Source organism: Pongo pygmaeus, chromosome 5, assembly GCF_028885625.2.
Source record: "Pongo pygmaeus isolate AG05252 chromosome 5, NHGRI_mPonPyg2-v2.0_pri, whole genome shotgun sequence".
In the NCBI taxonomy this organism is placed as follows: Eukaryota; Metazoa; Chordata; class Mammalia; order Primates; family Hominidae; genus Pongo; species Pongo pygmaeus.
This window is the reverse complement of record NC_072378.2, coordinates 47775251-47797623: the sequence shown is the minus strand read 5'-3', so window position 1 is coordinate 47797623 and position 22373 is coordinate 47775251. Positions and strand designations below refer to the sequence as shown.

The 22373-nt window shown below is 38.8% G+C and overlaps 1 long non-coding RNA gene across 2 annotated transcripts in view; it reads left to right on the top strand.

The window, feature by feature from the left end:
• The window catches only part of LOC129038868 (uncharacterized), an 84507-nt gene that overhangs the window by 51286 nt on the left and 10848 nt on the right, over positions 1–22373 (top strand). Inside the window, exons 1-3 of one of the 2 annotated variants that reach the window (XR_008503247.2) lie at positions 781–888; positions 14969–15097; positions 16641–16706. This is a non-coding gene — a long non-coding RNA (uncharacterized LOC129038868). Of the gene's footprint in view, positions 1–780; positions 889–14968; positions 15098–16640; positions 16707–22373 lie in introns of those variants that run through there. The other variant, XR_008503246.2, reaches the window with a different exon arrangement.

The following is a 22373-nucleotide window of genomic DNA, read 5'->3' as shown; positions in this document are numbered from 1 at the left end:
TACCGTTTTTATATAATGTCTTGAATCTGGGTAGACTGATACTTCCCACTTTATTCTCCTTTTTCAAAATTGTTTTAGCTAGTCTAATTTCTTTGCCTTTCCATAAATTTTAAAACAGTTTTGTCTAAATCTGCTTTAAAAATCTGGTTAGGCTATTGATAGGATTTGCTATTTGTGTATCAATTTTTCTACCTGTTCATCAAATGGCGAGAAGCAACATCTCTATTATATTGAGTCTTTCAATACATGAACGTGATATGTCTCTCCATTTATTTAGATATTCTTTGATTTCTTTCATTAGCATTTTGTAGTTTTCAGCATACAAGTCCTGTCTTGTCTGTTAGATTTATACTTAAGCATTTTATTTTGGAAGAGCAATTGTCAATGGTACTGTATTTTAAAAATTGGTATCTATGTGTATAATTGATTTTTGTATCTTTATTTTGTATCCTATGATGTGCTGAACTCACATATTAGTTTAAGGAGGACTTTTTTGTGTGTGTAGTTTCCTCGGGATTTTTCTACATAGAGCATCATGTCATCTGCAAATACGAGCTGTTTTATTTCTTCCTTTCTAATCTGTATGCCTTTTACTACCTTTTGCTTTGGCTAGAGCTATATCAAATAAGTGAGGTGAGAACAGATATTCTTGCTTTGTTCCCTGTCATAGGCAGAAAGCATTAAGCCATTCACATTAAGTATAATGTTAAGTGGAGTTTTTTTTTTTCTTATTTTTTTTTTTGACATGGAGTTTCACTCTTGTTGCCCAGGTTGGAGTGCAATGGCGAAATCTTGGCTCACTGCAGCCTCCACTTCCCAGATTCAAGTGCTTCTCCTGCCTCAGCCTCCTGAGTAACTGGGATTACAGATGCCTGCCACCACATCTGGGTAATTTTTTTTGTATTTTTAGTAGAGAAGGGGTTTTGCCATGTTGGCCAGGCTGGTCTTGAACTCCTGGCCTCAGAAAGTGATCCACCTGCCTCGGCCTCCCAAAGTGCTGGGATTAGAGGCGTGAGCCACCGCACCCAACCAAGTATAGTTCTTGTAGATGCTCTTTATCAAGTTGAAAAGGTTTCCCTCCACTCTTATTTTTCGGAGGGTGTTAAATTATTGTGAAGTGTATTTTTTGAATCAATTGATATGATCATGTTATTTTTCTTGCTTAACCTGTTAATATGATATTATATTAATGGATTTTCCAATGTTGAACCAGCCTTACGTCCCTGGAATAAACTCCAATAGGTTATGATGTATAATTCTTTTCATGTATTGCTATGTTCTAGTTGCTAATGTTTTCATAAAGAGTTTTGTGTCTGTATTAATAAGGGATATTTGTTTGTAGTGTTCTGTTTAATACTGTTTTTGTCTTATTTTGCTATCAGGTAATACTCATTTCATAAAATAAATTGGGAAGTGTTTCCTCTTTTAGTTCTGAATGAGATTGTACAGAATTCGTGTCAAATCTTTAAATGTTTGGTAGAATTTTTCAGTGAAAATAGAGTTTTTTTGGGGGGAGATAATTAAAATTTAATTTTCTTAATAGTTACAGGGCTATTTATCTATTTTGTATTGGGATAGTTAGGGTAGTTCGTGTTATTCTATGGTCCATTTCATCTAAATTGTCAAATTTCTATGTGTAGAGTGGTCTGTAGCATTCGCTGGTTATCCTTTTGATGTCTGAAGGGTCTGTAATTCGTATCTTTGTTTCGTTCCTGATGTTGGTAATTTGTATCCTTTCTCTTTGTTTCTTTGCCTGTCTTGCTAGAGGAATGTCAATTTTATTGATCTCTTCAAATAACAAGCTCTTTGTTTCATTGATTTTCTGTATTATTTTTTGTTTTTAATTTCACGGATTTCTGTTCCTATCTTTATTATCTCCTTTCTGCTTGCTTTGAGTTTATTGATTTATTTATTTTAATTTTTATTTATTTATTTTTTAATGTAATTTTTTTTTTTTTTTTTTTTTTTTTTTTTTTTTTTGTGAGATGGCGTCTCGCTCTGTCACCCAGGCTGGAGTGCAGTGGCGTGATCTCGGCTCACTGCAAGCTCCGCATCCCGGATTCACGCCATTCTCCTGCCTCAGCCTCCCGAGTAGCTGGGACTACAGGCGCCCGCCACCATGCCCAGCTAATTTTTTGTATTTTAAGTAGAGATGGAGTTTCACTGTGTTAGCCAGGATGGTCTCGATCTCTTCACCTTGTGATCCGCCCGCCTTGGCCTCCCGAAGTGCTGGGACTACAGGCGTGAGCCACCACGCCCGGCCTTAATTTTTATTTTTTTTGAGACGAAGTCTTGATCTGTCGCCCAGGCTGGAGTGCAGTGGCACGATCTCGGCTCACTGTAACCTCTGCCTCCCGGGTTCAAGTGATTCCTTGCCTCAGCCTCCCGAGTAGCTGGGATTACAGGTGCGTGCCACAACACCCCAGCTAATTTTTGTATTTTTAGTAGAGATGGGGTTTCACCCTGTTGGCCAGGCTGGTCTCAAACTCCTGACTTCAAGGGATCCGCCTGCCTCGGCCTCCCAAAGTACTGGGATTACAGGCAAAAGCCACCGAGCCCAGTCTTTGCTTTGGGTTTATTTTGTTTTTTAATTTTCCCTAGGTAAAATTAAAATTTTGGGGAAAAATTTTAATATACTAATTTTTGGCCATTAAGGGCTTAAATAATGTTGAATTATAATTAGCTGCACAAGTAAATCTGTGGGTTTCTTTTTTCTGCCTCACTTCAAATCAGCCTGATAAGGAATGTATCTTTCTCCACCCATTCCTCATTTTGCAGGTTCCCATTCCCAGAGTTGTCTACCTTATTTTTCTAGGTCTTGAGGAGGTAGCTTAGAGATTTTTCTTTCCTAATGTATGTTTTGAGATTTTCCTCTTTGCTGTTGTGTGTATTTAGTCTATAAATTTCCCTCTCAGCATTGCTTTAACTGTATCTTACACATTTTGATATGTTGTATTTTCATTTTTATTCAGTTGAGTTAAAAAAAATTCTCTTGAGAATTCTTCTTTCATACAAGTATTATTTAGAAGTGTGTTGTTTAGCATTTAGATATTTGGAGATCTTTCTGCTATTATTCTGTTATTGATTTCTAGTGTGATTCTATTGTGGAGAACACACTCTATATAATTTAAATTGTTTTACATTGCCAAATAGTATTTCACTGTAAGAATATACATTATGTTTATCCATTCATCAGTTGATGAATGTTTGCATGTCATGTGGTAGTGAATTTGGAATCATGTAAATGTTTTACAAATTCTAAAAGAAAAAGAAAAAAGTAATTTCTAAAATTTAAAACATTTTAGAAATTCCTAAATTCCTAAGTTCCTAAATTTGTTGTGGTGAGGGTTGCACAACTTTACATAAAAAAAATAAATTGAGTAAGTTGTATAGTATATGAATTCCTTATCAATAAAGCTGCTATAAAAAAAGTGGAGCTGGATGTAGGAGATCACACCTGCAATCCTAGTGCTTTGGGAGGCCAAGGTGAAAGGATTGCTTGAGGCCAGTTTGAAGTTTGAAACTAGACCAGGCAACACAATAAGACCCTGTCTCTACCAAAAAAAAAAAAAAAAAAAAAAAATTAGCTGAGTGTGGGGGTGCTTGCCTGTATTTCCAGCTACTCTGGAGGCAGAAGTGGGAGGATCACTGGAGCCCAGCAGTTCAAGGCTGCTGTGAGCTAAATTTTTGTTTATGTTAAAAATTATTTACAGAATTATCTTGGGCCAATGTATAATATCTGGATTCCTGCTAGAATTCAAAGAGCTCAAAACTTTGAGAAATTTTAAAGCAGGATGTGTTATTCTATTTTGGGGACTCTGTTATCTGCCATTAATCCACATGTCTATTTTTACCAAGATGTCAAATCTTAGGGATTTTTTATGCCCTCAGAACTGAAGTGCTAGTAGAAAGTTAGCTTTTTAAAACATGCAGCTTGTGGAAGATGCATGACTAAGGAAATAACTAAATCTCTTAAGATAACAATTTTCAGATGATTCTACATCCCCCAGAATCTCTTATCTGATTTAAGTTCCTTAGTAAATCAAAATATTTGTTCTAAGGTTGACAACAAACTTGGAGGGTTTCAACACATGAGATCTTAAATAGCTCTGGGACACTCCAGATTATGTGAAGCAAAACAAAACAAGATAAAAAATAACTACAATGTCCCCAGGGTTTTATAAAATTATAAAAGGAGCTTTTATTTGCTTAGTTATATATTTCTGACTAACCCTATTTACAGAAATAATTCTGAAAGCAGCATTTATGACCTGCTGGGACATCATACAAATATGACTCAAGTATTATGCCAAAAGCTCTTGATTTCAGTTTGTTATCAGGAATTTAAGTGCTTTTTAAAAATTTTTTCTTGGCAGCCATCGCTCTTGCTGATACTATCATGGCTGCCATCTGTTCCACCTGCTCCTCCCTCTTGATTAAGTTGTGTGTGTGTGTGTGATTTGAGGAGATGGTGAAAGCAAAGCATTGTGCTGGGTCCCCTTAATAACAGCTTAGTAACAAATACAAGGCATCTTTATCCTAGACGGATTTTCATGGACCTCCTGTCTGTTGTGCTCAATGTAATCTATAAAAATATTCTTGAGGAAGCTTAGGAACATGTCTTAGGCACCCACATGTTTAATAATTAACTCTCTTCCTCTTTTCTACACCCATATGACAGAGCAAAATTTGTAAATCATTTCAACTGAGTAATTGAGAATGCATGTAAGACATTCTTAAGTGACGTAGTCCTTGCTCTGTCTCTCCACAGAGCTCCTAAGTAGGATCACCATAGAAAGTGCCTTGTTAGATTCTATCCTCGTCTGATTTTTCCTGCTGTAACCGAATACCACAGACTGGACAATTTATAATGAACAAAAATTTATTGGCTCACAGTTCTGGAGGCTATGAAGTCCGAGACTTAGGGGCCAGAATTTGGCAAGGGTCTTCCTGCTATGTCATTCCATGGCAGAGGGCAAAGAGCTAGAGAAAGGGGTTAAACTCATTTCATAAGGAACCCACTACTGTGATAACAAACCCACTCTCATGATAATGGCATTAAAAAATTCATGAGGATAGAGCCTCATAACCTAATCACCTCTTAAAGATCTCCCCTCTCAACATCTCTACACTGGGGATCAAGTTACCAACAGGCGAACTTGGGGGTCACATTCGAACCATAGTCAATCCCTATAACCTAGAGTGTATATGGTCCTTAGGAATGGAGACTGAGCAGGTGATATTAATTAGTAAGCAAAGTATTTGAATGTCTCTTAAAGATTGGCATTTCTTAGTATTTTCTGCCACCTTCTTTCCCTTAGGACATTCATTTTAATAATTTCAGTATCTATGTATATGTTGATGACTGTCAACTATATAATTTCAATGCAAAACTCTTTCCTGAGATACAGATTTATATAATCAAATAGCTATTTGTCTTAGTTAGTTTGGGTTACTATAACAAAAATGCCATAGAGTAGGTGGCTTAAACAATTTAAATTTATTTCTCACAGTTCTGGATGCTGGGAAGTCCAAGATCACTGTGACAGTCTATTTGGTGCTGTTAGGACCTGTCTCCTGGCTTGCAGATGATCACCTTCCTGTTGTATCCTCACATGGTGGAGACAGAGATCATCTGTCTTGTCTCTCTATTTTTTTTTTTTTTTTTTTTTTGAGGCAGGGTCTTGCTCTGTTGCACAGGTTGGAGTGCAGTGGTGTAATCATGGCTCACTGCAGCCTTGACCTCTCAGGCTCAGATGATCCTCCTGCTTCAGCTTCCCAAGTAGCTGGGACATGGCCATGCGCCACCACACCTGGCTAATTTTTTGAAATTGTTATTTGTAGAGATGAGGTCTCCCTATATTGCCAGGCTGATCACAAACTCCTGGCCTTAAATGATCCTTGCATCTTAGCCTCCCAAAGTGCTGGGATTACTATGTGAGCCACCATGGCTGGCATCTGTGTTTCTTCTTATAGGGACACCAATCTCATTAATGAGGGCTCTCCCTTCATGACCTAATTATCTTTGAAAGGCCTCACCTTCAAATAGCATCACATTGGGAATTAGGCTTCAACATATGAATTTTGAGGAACACAAACATTCAGACCCTAGCATTGTTAGACAGCTCATCTTGGATATCATGTAGCAACTCTACAGAATTTATCATTGCTTTCCTTCCTTCCCAAAGTGCTAATGCTTTAGAAGGTGTTTCTTATCCTACTAGATGACACAACCATCCACTCAATTTCTCAAAGCAGATATCAGAATTTACTCTTCTTTCCTGCATCATTTCCCCACCATATACATCCATTCACTTTCTTCCTCAATATATCCAGAATTCATCTAATTCTCTTTATGTCTGCTGCCAGTGCCTTTATCTTCACTGCCACTCTGAACGTCTTCTTAGACTTCTCCTGGCCTCTGGTCCTGCCCCTTTCTACTTTCTAACTGCAGTTAGAAAGGTCTTTCTAAAACACAAATTTTGTCCCCTACTTGGCCTCTCCCACAGGTCCTTTATTGCCTTCTAAATAAACATCCACTCTGGGATCTGAAATTCTCACTGCCCTTTACGCTGTCTGGCCCTCTGCCCAGTTTCATCCACCTCACTCTTAACCTTAAGGTTTGAATCTGCTACTTCCTTTGGGAAACATTTCCTGAATTCCTCAGACCAGGTCAGCTACTCTTCTGTTCCCACAGCTTGTCATACTTATCCTTTATAACACTCATACTATTTTATGTTTACTTGTCTTTCTTCTTTATTAGACAAGTTCCTTGATATAGGGAACTTTGTCCAGTTCAGCATTGCAATACAACTACCCAGTAGATGTTCTGTAAATATTTATTAAATGAATGAATAAACGGATCCACCTCAACAAAATCATTAGCACGATAAATAGTATGCGTTTGTACCCTATAGCGACAGCACAAAACATGAAATAGGAAAATTTTACCAGTATGATTTTGTGATGCTGAAGAACGGAATTGTGAGCCATAAATGGCAACATATGATTCTTGCTATACTCAGAAAGAATTGAAATGAAGCATACAAAGCATATGGGATGATTTATACATTCATTAACAAACAAGTAATGAGGCCTTACTGTGTGCCAGGCCTTGTAAGGGCCTTTGGAAGTACGAAGACGAGTAAGACCTGGTGACTGTTCAGCAGGAGTTCAAAGTTGAGTGGATGATAGATTCATAGAACACTAAAGCTGGAGGAAACAGAAAGGAAATTCAATCTAGCCCCCGGATTTTACAGAGACATGGATGATTTCTACAATGCCTTCCAAATTACTCAATAATTATATAAAAAGAAAATGTTTTTCCTTTATACACCAACACTTTTCCCCACCTCCAATTAATGTGTCCTTAAAAAAGGAGCACTGTATCAGTGGGATTGAGATCACAGCCAACATAAGCTCATCTTAGAAGGAAAAAAAATGTATGATTTGTCAGAGCTGCCTGGAAGGGAAAATTTCTATTTAAAATCCTGGCATTGGGCCAGGCATGGTGGCTCATGACTGTAATCCCAGCATTTTTGGAGGCCAAGGTTGGATAGCTTGAGTCCAGGAGTTTGAGATCAGCCTAGGCAACAAGACAAAACCCTGTCTCTACAAAAAAAATACAAAAAATTAGCCAGGCATGGTGGTGCATGCCTGTAGGCCCAGCTACTTGGGAGGGTGAGGCAGGAGGATCACTCGAGCCTGGAAGGTTGAGGCCTCAAGGAGCTGTGATCACACCACTGTTTGCACAATAGAGCAAGACCCTGTCTCAAATAAAATAAAATAAAATAAAATAAAATAAAATAAAAATCCTGGCATCATAAATGCTTTAGGAAAAAACACCTGTCTGCATAAAAGAATTCAAAATGATCATTAATTAAACTCATCAAGCTATGTTTGCAGGATATGGAAAGAATTTGATTACACAACCATTTGACACAGGTATCTCATTGACCAGAAACTGGTTTTAAGAGTCTACCTCAGGTAGGGTAGTGTTATTAAGTTTGAATTGGTTTTTTAATGAACATTTTAGGACTTTCAGTAAAATGACCATTGTGCACATTTTGATGTGTTGAAGTCAGTCAAAGATAGGCCAACTGGTTTGCTCAAGGTGAGATATGAGGAAGTGGACAGTCAAAGGCTGTTTTTCTTGGATGAAACAGGGCTTATTCACGGGGTGTGTGCTGCATCATGGAGATGAGACTAAGGCAGCCTAGAATTAAAAGGTTGAAAATATCCACATCTTCAAGTCAGAAAACTAAAAATGTTCACTTTATGGAGGACAATGGGCACCTTAAATATCTTGATTTCACTCACATGCCACCTGTTTCCTGGATCTCTGAACAACCATAGGTGGGGCCTCACACATCTATTTTTACATTTAGAGGGTCATTGACCTTAAGAGACCTCACACGTGCAGAAAGTTATAGTGTGGAGTTTAAATAGATTGGTCATTGATGATGGTTGCTGCATAATCATACTATTACATACGCATACATATACATATTACTATTATATATACATTATTACTTATATATGTTACTATTACAAATACATATTACTGTTATATATGTATGTTACTTATGTATAGATACATGTACATTATTACGTATACATATTACTCATATATACATACATATACATTATTTTAACTACTGATAGCAATTTTAGTAACAAATAAGAGCTATCCCTCAATCAAACTTGGGGCATGATTTTCCCTGCCTTTTTGATTTTATAGTCAATGAGAGGAGGAAAAAAAAAGCTTTTCTTTTGGGTTTTTAGCAGAGTGACAGTGATACTGTTTCTTCAAGTAGAAAAGTCAAAAGTTCCATCTCATTTCAGAAATGCAAACAGCTTTTCATTTATATGTTGATTTCATGTGATCCGGAATGCAATGGAATTTAAATTAGACATGCTCATGGAAGAGAGAACAAAACACCTTGCATTTTCGAATTATACAAGCACTGAGGCTTGGATGATAGATGATGGGAAAAAACTCTCTAGGCAGAAATTGTGATGTGATTTCTTATTGCTCACAGCACTTATTACCTTACACATGTGTTTTGAAACTTGTGCCTTCTTTCCTTCTGTTATTGAATCCAGTCATTTTTCCTCTGCTATTCTCTACTTTTTTCATGCATATGAGGTTTATTTCCCTGTCTCAACTGTCAGGCTTCTAGAGATTAAGGACTAACAATACATTGAAAAAAATGATAACTTATTTTATTCTTATGTGTTGCATTTGAGGCTGTTTACTATCTTATGCAATCATAGAAATATATATGATTTTGAATCTGTTTACAAGTATAATTCTCTCAGATTTGGAACTATTACCCCAATTTTCTAGTTGGGGAAACAGAGGCTTACTGTGCATATATAACTTGCCCAAGTTCTCACTGCTGATCTGTAGTGAGGCCAGGATTAGAAGCCAGAGTTTCACTACAGAGCCTGTATTCCTTCCTCCATCACACACTCCTTCTGTAAGCTCTACACCTTCTCCCCTAGCCTCAACAATCTCAACATTTAACAGAGGACTCAACCAATGGCGATTAGTCTATAAATGCTTGTGGAATTGAGGCGCACCCTAATGTAAACTTCTTCACTATATAAAGTGGACAGGCCTTCAAAGGAAGCGGAAAACAAAGCAGACACATGAACAAAAAGGTGTCGCCTGGGACCTAAACACCACACATTGCTTTCCTCAACACTTCCAGCCCAAAGGGGAAAGACTTCAAAATTAATTCTGCATAAGTGGGAAAAAGAACTCAAAGCAAATATTGCCAGCTGACTTGAGAGACAGCTAGGAGAGGATTTGGCTCCAACTGAGCAGATACTAAATTTTGGCATCCATCCAGCTCAGAACTGAGGTCATTTGTTTAAAACTGGGTCTCAAGAAAAGCCTGAGTGTCACAAGTGATTATCTTCAAACTTCCCCGACATCCCGGGGGACCCAATATTAGATTTAGAGTGCTTTCCCTGAGAGTATTTGCATAAGCATCGATGAGCTTTGTTCCCAGTTTGGTTTTTATATTTGCAGGGTTTACTCCAGTGCACCATAGCACCAAGTTTTCCTAGGACATTAAAAAATCTCATTTCTCTACAGCAACACTTCCTTGTTGCGTTCCTCTTGCACATCCTTCTTGGGGCACACAAGCCATTATTCTCATTGTTCTTAAGGAGGCAGCCAATTATGGATTTTTATAATTAGGATTCTGAAACATGAAATTTGAGACAGGCCTCCTTTCAAACAGAGATCCCTAGGGCATAATCTAATTACCAACAAGGTACAATGCCCACAGTCTTGCAAAGAACTCTGGAGTAAAGGCTCTATATTGACCCGAGTCATTAATAATAGATCATTAGCTCTTGAGCCAGCATTTATTGAACACCACGGAGTGTTAGATGTGCTGTGGGATGGTAACAAAAGAATGAAGATTCTCAAAGGATTCCCCCAGTGGGTGGGTGAGACCAATTTCCCATCTGGTTGTGGTGAAGCAATGGGGTTACCAGGGTCTACTCCATTCACATTCCAGTAAATATGAACAGGTTCTGTCCACCCTTCTACAAGAAGGGCAGCAAGTTTCCTGAGAAGGCAGAGTTGAGAGAATGCTAATTGTAAAGCATGAAGAAGAAGAGAAAAGAGCAGATATGAACCCCCGACGATGGAAGTTTTTAAATGGCTCTACTGGGGGCCAACACAATAACAATGTCTATCCTCTAAGAAGTCTCATAGAGGCAATTTCTCCCTAGTAAGACTTACACAGCCCTTCATCTGGGCACCACTCAGTGCAAGGACTTTGTTCTTATCTTGGTCCGCCTTAGAATATTTGGCTGGCTTCATGTCTGAACCCTGAAACCTCGCTGGATCCTGGCTATCTCTGATATAGGAAATGCACAGTGCATTTGCTCTGTCCTAGACTTAGCCTAGGGTTAACTCTCAAGTCACTTGGAATACTTTTTTCTGGAAAAAATTGGCTTTGAGTTTCTGTGGCTCTGGTGACCCACTGGAATGCTAAATACTGTTGAAAAACTGATTATTTTGTTGAGTAAAGTTGTCAAACATTAATTTATTCATTCAACAAGTGGTTCTAGAGTGCATATCATGTTGCCTGGCACTGTCCTAGGGGCTGGCAACACAGCAGGAGCAAAACAGATAAAATTCTCCGCCCTCATGGGGAGACAAGAAAATTAGATATGAGTATAGTATGCTGATGGTGTTAACCTCTAAGGAGGAAAAAAGGCAGGGAAAGTGGGTAAGGAATTTATGAAGGGTGCGATAGGTAGGGCTGCAATTTTAGAAAGGCTAGCCAGAAAAGGACTTAGGCGAAAACAACATTGAGTGAAGACAAGGAAAAGTCACAAGAGTGAGTCACAAAAGCCATGTGGGTAATGGGCACACCGGGCAAATGAAAATGCAAGTACACCAGTTCTCAAGTTGGAGTATGACTGGAGTATTCCAAGAACACCAAGGAGGCCAGTGTGTCTGAGTTGAATGACAGAGGGAGAGCATGATAGGAAACAGGGTTAGAGATGAAGCTGGGGAGGGGAGAGAGCAAGTTGGAGGCAAGGAAGAGTGGGTAGGACTGTTAGGCCATTGAAAATACTTGAGCATTTACTCTAAGGGAGATGAGGGTCAACAGCATCTGCTATATAGAAAGTTTTCATTTAATGGAATTTTTGGTGAATAGATATGAAGGATTCAATACTATGGCTAAGTGTCTAAGTTATTTTCATTTCCTAGACACTTAGCCGTAGTTCTGTGTCCTTCGTATCTATTCACATTTATATAACATACGGAAGTACATTTCTATAATGATAATGGGCTGCTGAGGTAGCCATATTTATTGACTACTTACTCAAATCTTGCCTTTCCCTTGGCTCCTAACATAGCCGCAAGTCTCAGTCCCTCACTGGATTTAGACTCCAATGTCACCGATTCAGAGAGGCCTTCTCTTACGACTCTGTCTGAAATGGCACCTCCCATCACTCTCCAGTCTCTGATCTTGTTTTATTTTTCTTCAAAGTACTTAGCTTTATGATTGTTATAGTACGGATTGGAATCACTTTGGAAGATTGGGGTTGAGTAGAATGACATGACGTGTGTTCTATTTTAACAACATCAATCTAGCTGCTGTGCTGAGAACATACTGAGGGGAGGTAAGGGAAGAAGCAGGGAGACCAGTTGTTGGTAGAACATTGTTTCTCAATAGTCGCAATATATTTGACAGTTTCTTTGGAAGAACTTATATATATGTTAATCTTGATATGCACTGGGAGTTTGTTATGGGTTTACATAGTCTCCATTCTTAAATGATCCTAAAAATTACAACGTAATGTCTGACAATTTCCCCCGGAAATTTTGGTTTAAATTATATTGAATAATAAAATAGACATGGAGAAAACACTCCCCTAAACTGAGACATAGCATTGTGCCAAGAATAGATGAATCTTCTGTAGTGATCTTTGAGGTTCATGCTATCTTCCAGTAAGATAAACAGATAGATATATACAGACTTTGTGACAAGGATTAGAGAGTACAGAATTTTCAGAGACTCAGCCTCTTTCCATCACTTATTTACTCTGCCTCTGGGGCATCTGACACTTACAGGTCCAGGGAGCTTCCTGAGGGTTGTCTTCCTTTGAATAGTTAGGAACATAAAGGAAGACCCTCCTTGTCCGATGCTTTGGCCCTGCAGGATCTGGAATAGTAATGCACTTCTGCAGAGGAGCAGGAATTGGAAAGCTTTGTACCAGCAAAGGATTTTGAATCTACGAAACCCACCTCAAGCGTGTGAGGGGTAGAGTCAAAGGCAGGCAGTTTAGTGGATGAAGGCATAAAGATTTTAATTCTGCCCAGTCACTAACTAGTTCCTAGTGATAGATGACTCATTTTCTCTTCATGGCCCTTAGTTTTTCAACTTTAACCAGGGAAAGTCAAGATACACTAAATGAAAAAAGAGGCTGCATAATAATGGGTTTAGTATGATCCCATTTTCTTGTTTTAATAATATTAAAAAACCTTTCATTTGTGTTGTGTGTGTCACATAAGTATACCATACAGATATATATGGAGGATATATACACACACAGATATACACATATATATCTACAAATACATAGACTACTGATATACATATGTAGATAAACACAAAGAAAGATTTTAACATAAGTTACTCTGGAGAGACAGGCAGAATTCTTGGATCTTTGGCCCCCAAGTCTCACTTTGTGTTTTTGGAGATAAGCTAGCTGGGCCAGGGACTTCTCTGCATGGGGAAGGGTGGATCTGCATTCCATCTTAATTTCTCACAAGGCTACCAGGTGCTAGAATCCAAATCATGGTCCTAGAATCCTATAAACAGCTAGCACCCATGCTCACCTTTTTGGTACCCAAGCTTGGATTATTTTGCCCCATTTGCAAAAGCATCCCATTACTTGCCCCATAAAAAGGAAGAGTCATAGGGAGATAGGGTCCCTTTTCTGGAGCATAGCCTCACAGTGTGTCCCATGCATCCAGTTGTACTTAGCCTAGGCTTGTCCATCCACAGAGAAGGGGCCCCTGCAACTGCTTCCCTTCTGCCCTAAATTCCAGCCTGCACCACATGACACTAGCAGGTACTCTTGAGCTAGTACAATTGGCTTAATTGGCAATCAAAGTGTTGATGTGAAAACGGAAGGGTTGGGGAGTGTTGGCTGGGAGAGTGGAGGCAATGAAGAGACAGATTATTAATCTTTTTGCTATATATTTTAGTATAATTTTACTTGTTAAAATGAGCATAAGTTTGTAAGTAAAAATCTAGTCAATAAAAGTGGGCACTAAAGGTACTAAGTATTTTTTCCAAATGCAAAGTCTGACCATATATAAGGTACAGCCTGACTTCTTGTGCTCTGGCCTTTCATATCATTAAGAGCACCTGGTCAGGCACTTGTACTTTGCTTGTGCTGGCCTCAGTGATGTTTAAAAGAGTAGGGCCATTTGAAGACAGATATTTTGATGTTCCTGCAGATCTTTTAAAGGCTACTTACTCAACTCTTGCCTTTCTCTCTGCTCCTAACATAGTCACATGTCTACATGTGCTTCTAAAGACACAAGAAATGAGGTAATTTTAGAAAGAAATTAAAGCTTTTGGATACCCTAGCCAAGGGTAAATTTGAACAATTAAAAAGATAATTGGACTGAAACTGGGTTAATAAAAACAGACTTTTGGAGCTCAGGGAATCACAGGGACAGGAAAGCAATTTGACAATGTCTGACCCTTCCACCCATCTATCTGCCCTCCAGCTTCTTTTTCTTCTGTGTTGATTCTTCAGGATTACATTGTTTACAAACCAGTTATGACTTGGAAACTCTGCCTCAGTTAAAGAGAAGAAAAGTGCCCTTGTATGTGCCATTTGTGTCAGTCTCAGAGGTGAAGGATGCATTGACCTTCCTATTCCTGACATGCGATTTGAGGGAGGCTTATTTCTTATTCTCAATGGTTTCTCGAGACATTTGAATAATATTTTGAAAATGGGCCAACTCATTTTTAAATAAAAGGCAATTAGGTTACCCCATCTCATTTTTCTCACAAAGTAATATGTATAGCCATGTAGGACAATGCAAATTTTCCACAAGGATTTGGAATAAGCTGAATTATCTTCTTTCCTCTAATTGATTAATTACTCTAGGTTTCAAAGAGGAGGAACTTCCTGGTACTTCAGTTGAAAAAATTTAAAAGCTTATGTTTAAAACTGGAAATTTGTGAAGTGGAAGAAAGGAAATGAAGGAGAGAGGGAGGGAGGAAAAAAGGAAGGGAAGAAGGAATCCTTATTTGACCTGTACCGCTTTAGAACCCAAAGTTAGTTCTAGTCTTCTCAGCTTCTTTGGATACTCATTTTCCTGCACTGGGATTTCTACCTTCCTTCTTTCCCAAACTCAAAAACACGGTAATGATCTTGCTTTTAAGACATATCATATCATGTTTTTCAGTTTCTGATGTTGCTGCCAAAGGCAGTCAGCTCATTTGACTCTATCTACTACGCTGCATTTGAGATTTTGTCAATGCCATTGAACACAAAGGTGAAGGCAAGAGCCCATAAATATGGCTGCACCAAAAAGGTAAGCACTTTGCCTGGTCCCCGTTGTTTGGGTAAACTAATCCAACAATTAATGTTATTTTCCATTTAGCAAGCCTTCTTAAAAGGAAACTTAAAAGACTTGGCTTGAATAATGTGTGTGTGAGTTAATTCAAATGGCAGGCAAACAATCAACATGGATTAAGTAAGGATAGACTTTCTGTGGTTAAAAATTCAGAAATTTAACACAATGTTCTTAGACTGTTACTAAGGCCTCTTAAAAACATCCAATCTATTATTTATCACCTTATCTCCCCTACCATTATTTGAGAAACATTTTGGTAAAAGTAATTTATTTCATTTTTCCATCTCTTTTTCCATTTTTTTCAAGTTACTGTTTTACATATGATTTATTTATATTGGCTATTGTGTCTCTCAAACATCACAAGTCTTATGTTTATGCATTTAAATCTTCTGGGACTCCACCAAAGCAACTGTTTTCATTTCATTCAATATTCATCCTTTCCATACCAATGAGTTTCTAGGAGACTTTCCACAAGGTCCTTGGAGCCAGTGCATTTTCTTACAATTTTATCTTGAAATGATTTAGGACTTGAGAATAACCATAAGAAAAAAAAACCCAAAAAGAAAGAGTGTGAATGAGATATATAGCATGAATGAGATAATTAAAAATAAATAGGCTTTAAAAGATCATGTCCATACATACAATTTCTGTAATTTAAAAAAGCTTCAGTAAACATGTTATTTAAAGTTTTATTGTTTGTTTGATAGGTATGTAGAAGGTGTAAATATGCTATGAGATGACTGCTGGCTTTTCCAAATCTCTTAGTTCACATTCCTGGCAGAAACGGTTGGGGTAATCCATCTTTGAGGACTAAACCTGAGAAACTATTAAATATCAATTCCTAAAGCTTTTAAAGTGGTAGGCTTGATTTCAATTTGCTAACTCCTTTCTTCGATGTCACATTTTAAAAATGGCTTTTCTAAAATTTACTCTCCCTTACACAGGGATGAATTAAACCAATTAAACGTATATACATGGCCGTTTCCAAAACTAGAATTCCGAGATTTTTCACAACAAAAGATAAGTGAAGTGGAATTTTAATAATCTATTCAAAGACCCCAGCCTGTGTAGCCCATCTACATAGTGCTGATTTCTTTAAATAGAGAAAATTTATTGAAAACAAAAATGCCTTGACTAAATTTTACGTTGAAAGATAAAAGGGAGACCCACGAGGCCTGGGATTTTCCAGATAGAAGGTGCAAAATTTCTATCTGCCAAGTGCATGGGATCCTCAGCTAAATGCTACAAGGCAACAAGTCTCAGCAGGAGTGAAGGCAGTTGATATCTGTCACTTGAATGGTTACCTGCAAATTATTAGGTTTTTAATAATAGAGTCTTGTTTAGATATTGTTGCAGTTTATAATTTGCATCACTGATCTGCATAAGTACATGGAGCCAACTCTTATTATTCATAGATATTTATGTATGAATTTGCTTACTTGTTAAAATTTATTTGTAACTTCCAAATCAATATTCATGGCACTTTCTTGGTTATTTGCAGACATGCATAAAATGGTGAAAAATTTGAGTTGCTTGATGTTCACATTCTCGGCTGAGGTTGAATGAGGTAATGCTCTGCTTTCTTGTTCTGGCCCTCATACTGTAAGCAAGTGTTCTCTTTGAGGTCTATTTAGTGCTACATTTTTTCACATTTTTGTGCTTTTTGGTGGTAATTTTGCTTTTGAAAAATGTTCCTGGCTGGGCACGGTGGTGACTCATGCCTGTAATCTCAGCATTTTGGGAGGCTGAGGCGGGTGGATCACTTGAGGTCAGAAGTTCGAGACCAGTCTGGCCAACATGGTCAAACCAGTCTCTATTAAAAACACAAAATTAGCCGGGCATGGTGGCGCACACCTGTAATCCCAGCTACTCTGGAGGCTGAGGTAGGAGAATCGCTTGAACTGGGGAGACAGAAGTTGCGGTGAGCCGAGATTGTGCCATTGCACTCCAGCCTGGGTGACAGAGCAAGAGTCTGTCTCAAATAAAGAAAAAAGGAAAATGGTCCTAAGCACACAAGGGTTATGATATGCCTTACAGAGAAAATACTTTGCATTAGATAAGCTTTATTCAGGTAAGAATTATAGTGCTGATGACCATGAGTCCAGTGTTAATTAAATAAGGTGCCTTAAAACAGGAATACACATAATACAAGGTTATGTGTGATCAATTGATGAAAATATTGTGACCTGAGACTCACAAGAATCCAACTCTGTATTTTCCCTTCAAGCAATTAATCAGTATTTGCTAATTTGGTATTCACTGCCACTTTACAGAATATAACTACTACAAATAAAGAGAATCTACAGCATAACATAATGTTTATAATAAATTAATTGGCTTGAAAGATTTATTATTTTCATTATTTATTTACCCTTTTTGAGAGAAAATTAAAGAGAAGTTAGAAGTGCTGAGAATAATACAAAAAAGGCCATGTAAGTACTACATAACATTATCAATGAACAACTTTTGTTTTATTTGTTTAATCTTTTTTTAAAAACACATGACACATTGGCCAGGTGTGGTGGCTCATGCCTGTAATCCCAGTACTTTGGGTGGCCAAGGAGGGCAGATTGCCTGAGTTCAAGAGTTTGAGACCCTGGGCAACATGGTGAAACCCCGTCTCTATTAAAATACACAAAATTAGCTGGATGTGGTGGCACATGTCTGTAGTCCCAGTTACTTGGGAGGCTGAGGCACAAGAATCACTTGAGCCCCAGAGACGGAGGTCGCAGTGAGCCGAGATCGCACCACTGTACTTCAAGTTGGGTTTACAGAGTGAGACTCCATCTCAAAAAAAAAAAAAAAGAAAAGAAAAGAATTAAAACATGACACAAAGCATGTAAAGTAAAAATTCCCCTTGCTCCATTATGCTCCTCCTCAGAGACAACTGCTATGATGAATTTGTTTTTCATCTTTTTTTATACTTCAGTATACTTATGTATCCATGAAGCAGGCATGCTTACAAATAAACTAAGGCATTGCCCTTTGGTTTTTTTTTTGGAGATGGTCTCATGCTATCACTCAGGCTGGAGTATAGTGACATGATCTTGGCTCACTGCAGACTAGATCTCCCAGGTTCAATTGATCCTTTTGCCTCAGCTCCCCAAGTATTTGGGACTAAAGGGATGTGCCATTATGCCTAGCTAATTTTTTTGTATTTTTTATAGAGGCGGGATTTCACCATGTTGCCCAGGCTGGTCTTGAATTCCTGAGCTCAGGTGATCCTCTTGCCTCAGCCTCCCAAAGTGTGGGATTACAGGCATGAGCCTCTATACCTGGCCCAGCCCTTTGCTTTTGACATCTACCTATGATGATCTAAATAGCTTCATCTCATTCCTTTTAATGGTTCTATAGTATTCCATCACATAAATATACTACAGTTTATTATCCATTCTCCTATTGATAGGTACTTTGGTTATTTTCAATTTTTTTAATTTCTTTTTTTTTTTGTTTTAACTATTTTAGCAGGGCTGGAATGAGCATCCTTAAATTTGTACCCTGTGTACTTATGCAAGAGTTTCCTTAAGCATATGTACCTAAAAGGTGCACTGCTGGATTAGGGAATGAACATATTTAGTTTCAGCAGATATTTCCAATTGGTTTCCAAATGTTTGTACTTTACATTCTTATACTCAGTCCCTGACAACTCAAAAGAAAACTATAATATTTATGTTAGGCTTTCTGGAGACACTTACTCATGTAGCAGTGGGCTGGAAATCTTCAGCCTTTCTGAAGGTGGAAAGTGAGGCTTCTTAAGTTTATCCAAGAAGCATCTAGGTTTTACCACATAAGGCTAAGAACTATGTGACCAATAAAATTAGACTTTTGGGCCAGGTGCCATGGCTCATAACTGTAATCCTAGTACTTTTGGAGGCTGAGGCAGGAGGCTTGCTGGAGCCTAGAAATTTGAGGCCAGCCTGGGCAACATAGTGAGACCCCATCTCTATAAAAAATAACAACAAAATTTAGCCAAGAGTGGTGGCATGTATCTATGGTCCCAGCTACTCAGAAGCTGAGGTGGGAAGATTGTTTGAGCTTAGGTTGAGGCTGCAGTGAGCCGTGATCACACTGCTGCTCTCCAGCCTGTCTCAAAAAAAAAAAAAAATAGACTTTTAATAGACATGGAAAATGTTCACAATATAATGTTTAATTTAAAAGGAGCTGGGCACTGAAGAGGGAGGAGGCAGAGAAAGATGGAATAGAACTCTCCAGTAATCACTGCCCCATAGGAGCACCAAATTTAGCAACTATCCACACAATAAAGCACCTTTTGGAAAAACAAAAAATCAGGTGAGCAATCACAGTACCTGGTTTGACTACCATAGCAAGAAAAGAGGCACTGAAGAGGGTAGAAAAGACAGTCATGAATTGCCTACACTATCTCTCCCCCATTCACCAGAAGCAGCTCTGTGGTGCTGAGAGAGATTCTATGTGCTTGGGGGAGGGAGACAACAGTGACTGCGGGACTTTGCATTGGAACTCAGTGCTGCCCTGAACTCACAGTGGAATGCAACACAGGACAGAGTTAAGCTAGCACCCATGGAGGGAGCAATTAAACCAGCCCTGGCCACAGGGGAATTGTCCCTATCAGTGGTTAGAACCTGAGTTCTAGCTAATTCCACCACCATGAACTGACACACTCTGGGGTTATAAATAAACTTGAAAGGCAATCTAGGCCACAAGGACTGTAATTCTTGGACAAGTCCTGATGCTGTGCTGGGTTTGGAGCCAGTGGACTTGGGGTGCACACAACCCAGTGAGACATCAGCTGGCCAGCCAAGGGAGTGCTTGTGCCATGGTTCCCCCAGTTCCAGGCAGCACAGCTCACAGCTTTGGGAGAGACTCTTCCCTCTTGAAGAAAGGAGAAGGAAAAGTAAAAAGGACATTGTCTTGCAACTTGAGTACCAGATCAGCCACAGTAAAATGAAGGACCAAGCAGATCCCTAAAGTCCCTGATCCCAGGCCTTAGCTCCTGGATGGCATTTCTAAACCTGCCCTGGGCCAGAAGGGAACCCATTGCCCTGAAGGGAGAGTCCTAGAACTCGCAAGATTTATCACTTGCTAACTAAAGAGCCCTTGGGCCTTGAATAAACAGCCGTGGTAGCCAGGCAATACTTGCCATGAGTGTGGAGCCATGGTGGCTACAGGGAGAGACTTCTTCTGCTTGAGGAAAGGAGAAAAAAGATTAAAAAGAACTTTGTCTTGCAACGTATATGTCAGCTAAGCCACTGTAAAGTAGAGCACCTAGTAGATTCCTACTCTAGGCTCTGGCTCCTGGACAGTATTTCTAGACCCACCCTGGGTCACAAGGGAACCTGCTATTCTGAAGGGAAAGACACAAGCTTGGTTGGATTTACCACCTGCTGACTAAAGAACTTTTGGGCCTTGAACAACCATCAGCAGTAGCCAGGCAATAGTTACCACAGGCCTTTGCCAACTGCTAGTACTGTTCTGGCTTCAGGTCTGACCAAGCACCGTCTCAGTGGTGGTGGCTATAGGGGTGCTTGTGTCACATTTCCCCCAACTCCAGGCAGCATAGCATAGCATAGAGGAGAGACTCCTTTTGTTTGTGGGAGAATAAGGGAAGAGAACAGAGACACTGCCTGATAATGTAGGGAATTCACCTGGGTCTTTCTCAAGACCAATAAGGTGGTATCTATATGAGTCTGTAAGAGTCTGCATTACGGGGCTTGAGGTGCCCCCTAAAGCAGATAAAGCTGCAGTGACCAAAGACTTACAACACAATACTCAATTCACTTTGAATACTTGGAAAGCCTTCTCAAGAAGGATGGGTATAAACAAGCCCACACCATGAAGATTACAATAAATACCTAACTCTTCAATGTCTAGATACAGATGAACATCCACAAGCATCAAGACCATCCAGGAAAGCATGACCTCACCAAACAAAGTAAAAATGGCAGTACAGACCAATCCTGCAGAGGCAGACATCTGTAGCTTTTCAGACAGAGAATTCAAAATAGCTACTTTGAGGAAGATCAATGAAATAACAGATCAATGAAAGATCAAGATAACACAGAGAAGAAATTTAGAATCCTTTTCAGATAAATTTAAAAAAGAGATGGAAATAATTTTTAAAACTCAAGCAGAAATTCTGGAGCTGAAAAATTCAACTGATATACTGAAGAATGTATCAGAGTCTCTCAACAGCAGAATTAATCAAGCAGAAAAAAAAATTAGTGAGCTTGAAGACAGACTATTTGAAAATACACAGTCAGAAAAGGCAAAAGAATAAAAAGAGTAAAAAAGATGTAGGTCAGGTGCAGTGGCTCACACCTGTAATCCTAGCACTTTGGGAGGCTGAGGTGGGTAGAACATCTGAGGTCAGGAGTTTGAGACCAGCCTGGCCAACATGGGGAAACCCCTTCTCTACTAAAAAAATACAAAATATTAGCAGGGTGTGGTGGCATAATCCCAGCTACTTGGGAGCATGAACCAGGAGAATCACTTGAACTAGGGAGGCAGAGGTTGCAGTGAGCTGAGATCGCGCCATTGCCCTCCAACCTGGGCAACAAGAGCGAAATTCCGTCTCAAAAAAAAAAAAAAGAAAAGAAAAGAAAAGAAAAGAAAAAAGAAGAAAAAGGAGGAAGCATGCCTATAAGATTTAGAATATAGACTCAAAATGGCAAATCTAAGGGTTGTTGGCCTTAGGACAGAGACACACACACACACACACACACACACACACACAGAGAGAGAGATCAGGGTACAAAGTTAATTCAAAGGGATAACAGAGAAATTTTGAAACCAAGGAAAAGATACCAGTATTCAAGTACAAGAATAATGCAAAAGACCAAGCAGATTTGATCCAAATAAGACAACTTCAAGACATTTAATAATCAAATTCCCAAAGGTCAAGAATAAAGAAAGGATCCTAAAAGCATCAAGAGAAAAGAAAATAACATACAAAGGAGCTCCAATATGTCTGGCAGCAGAGTTCTCAGTGGAAACCTTACAGACCAAGAGAGAGAGTGGCATGACACTAAAATGCTGAAAGAAAACAATGTTTACTAAAGTGCTGAAAGAAAACAACTTTTATTATACAATCCTAGAGCTTTTCTCCAGTGAAAATATTCTTCAAACATGAAGGAGAAATAAAGACTTTCCCAGACAAACAAAAGCTTAGGATTTTCATCACCATCATATCTGTCCTACAAGAAGTGCTAAAAGGAGTTCTTCAATCTGAAATGAAAGGATGTTAATGAGCAGTAAG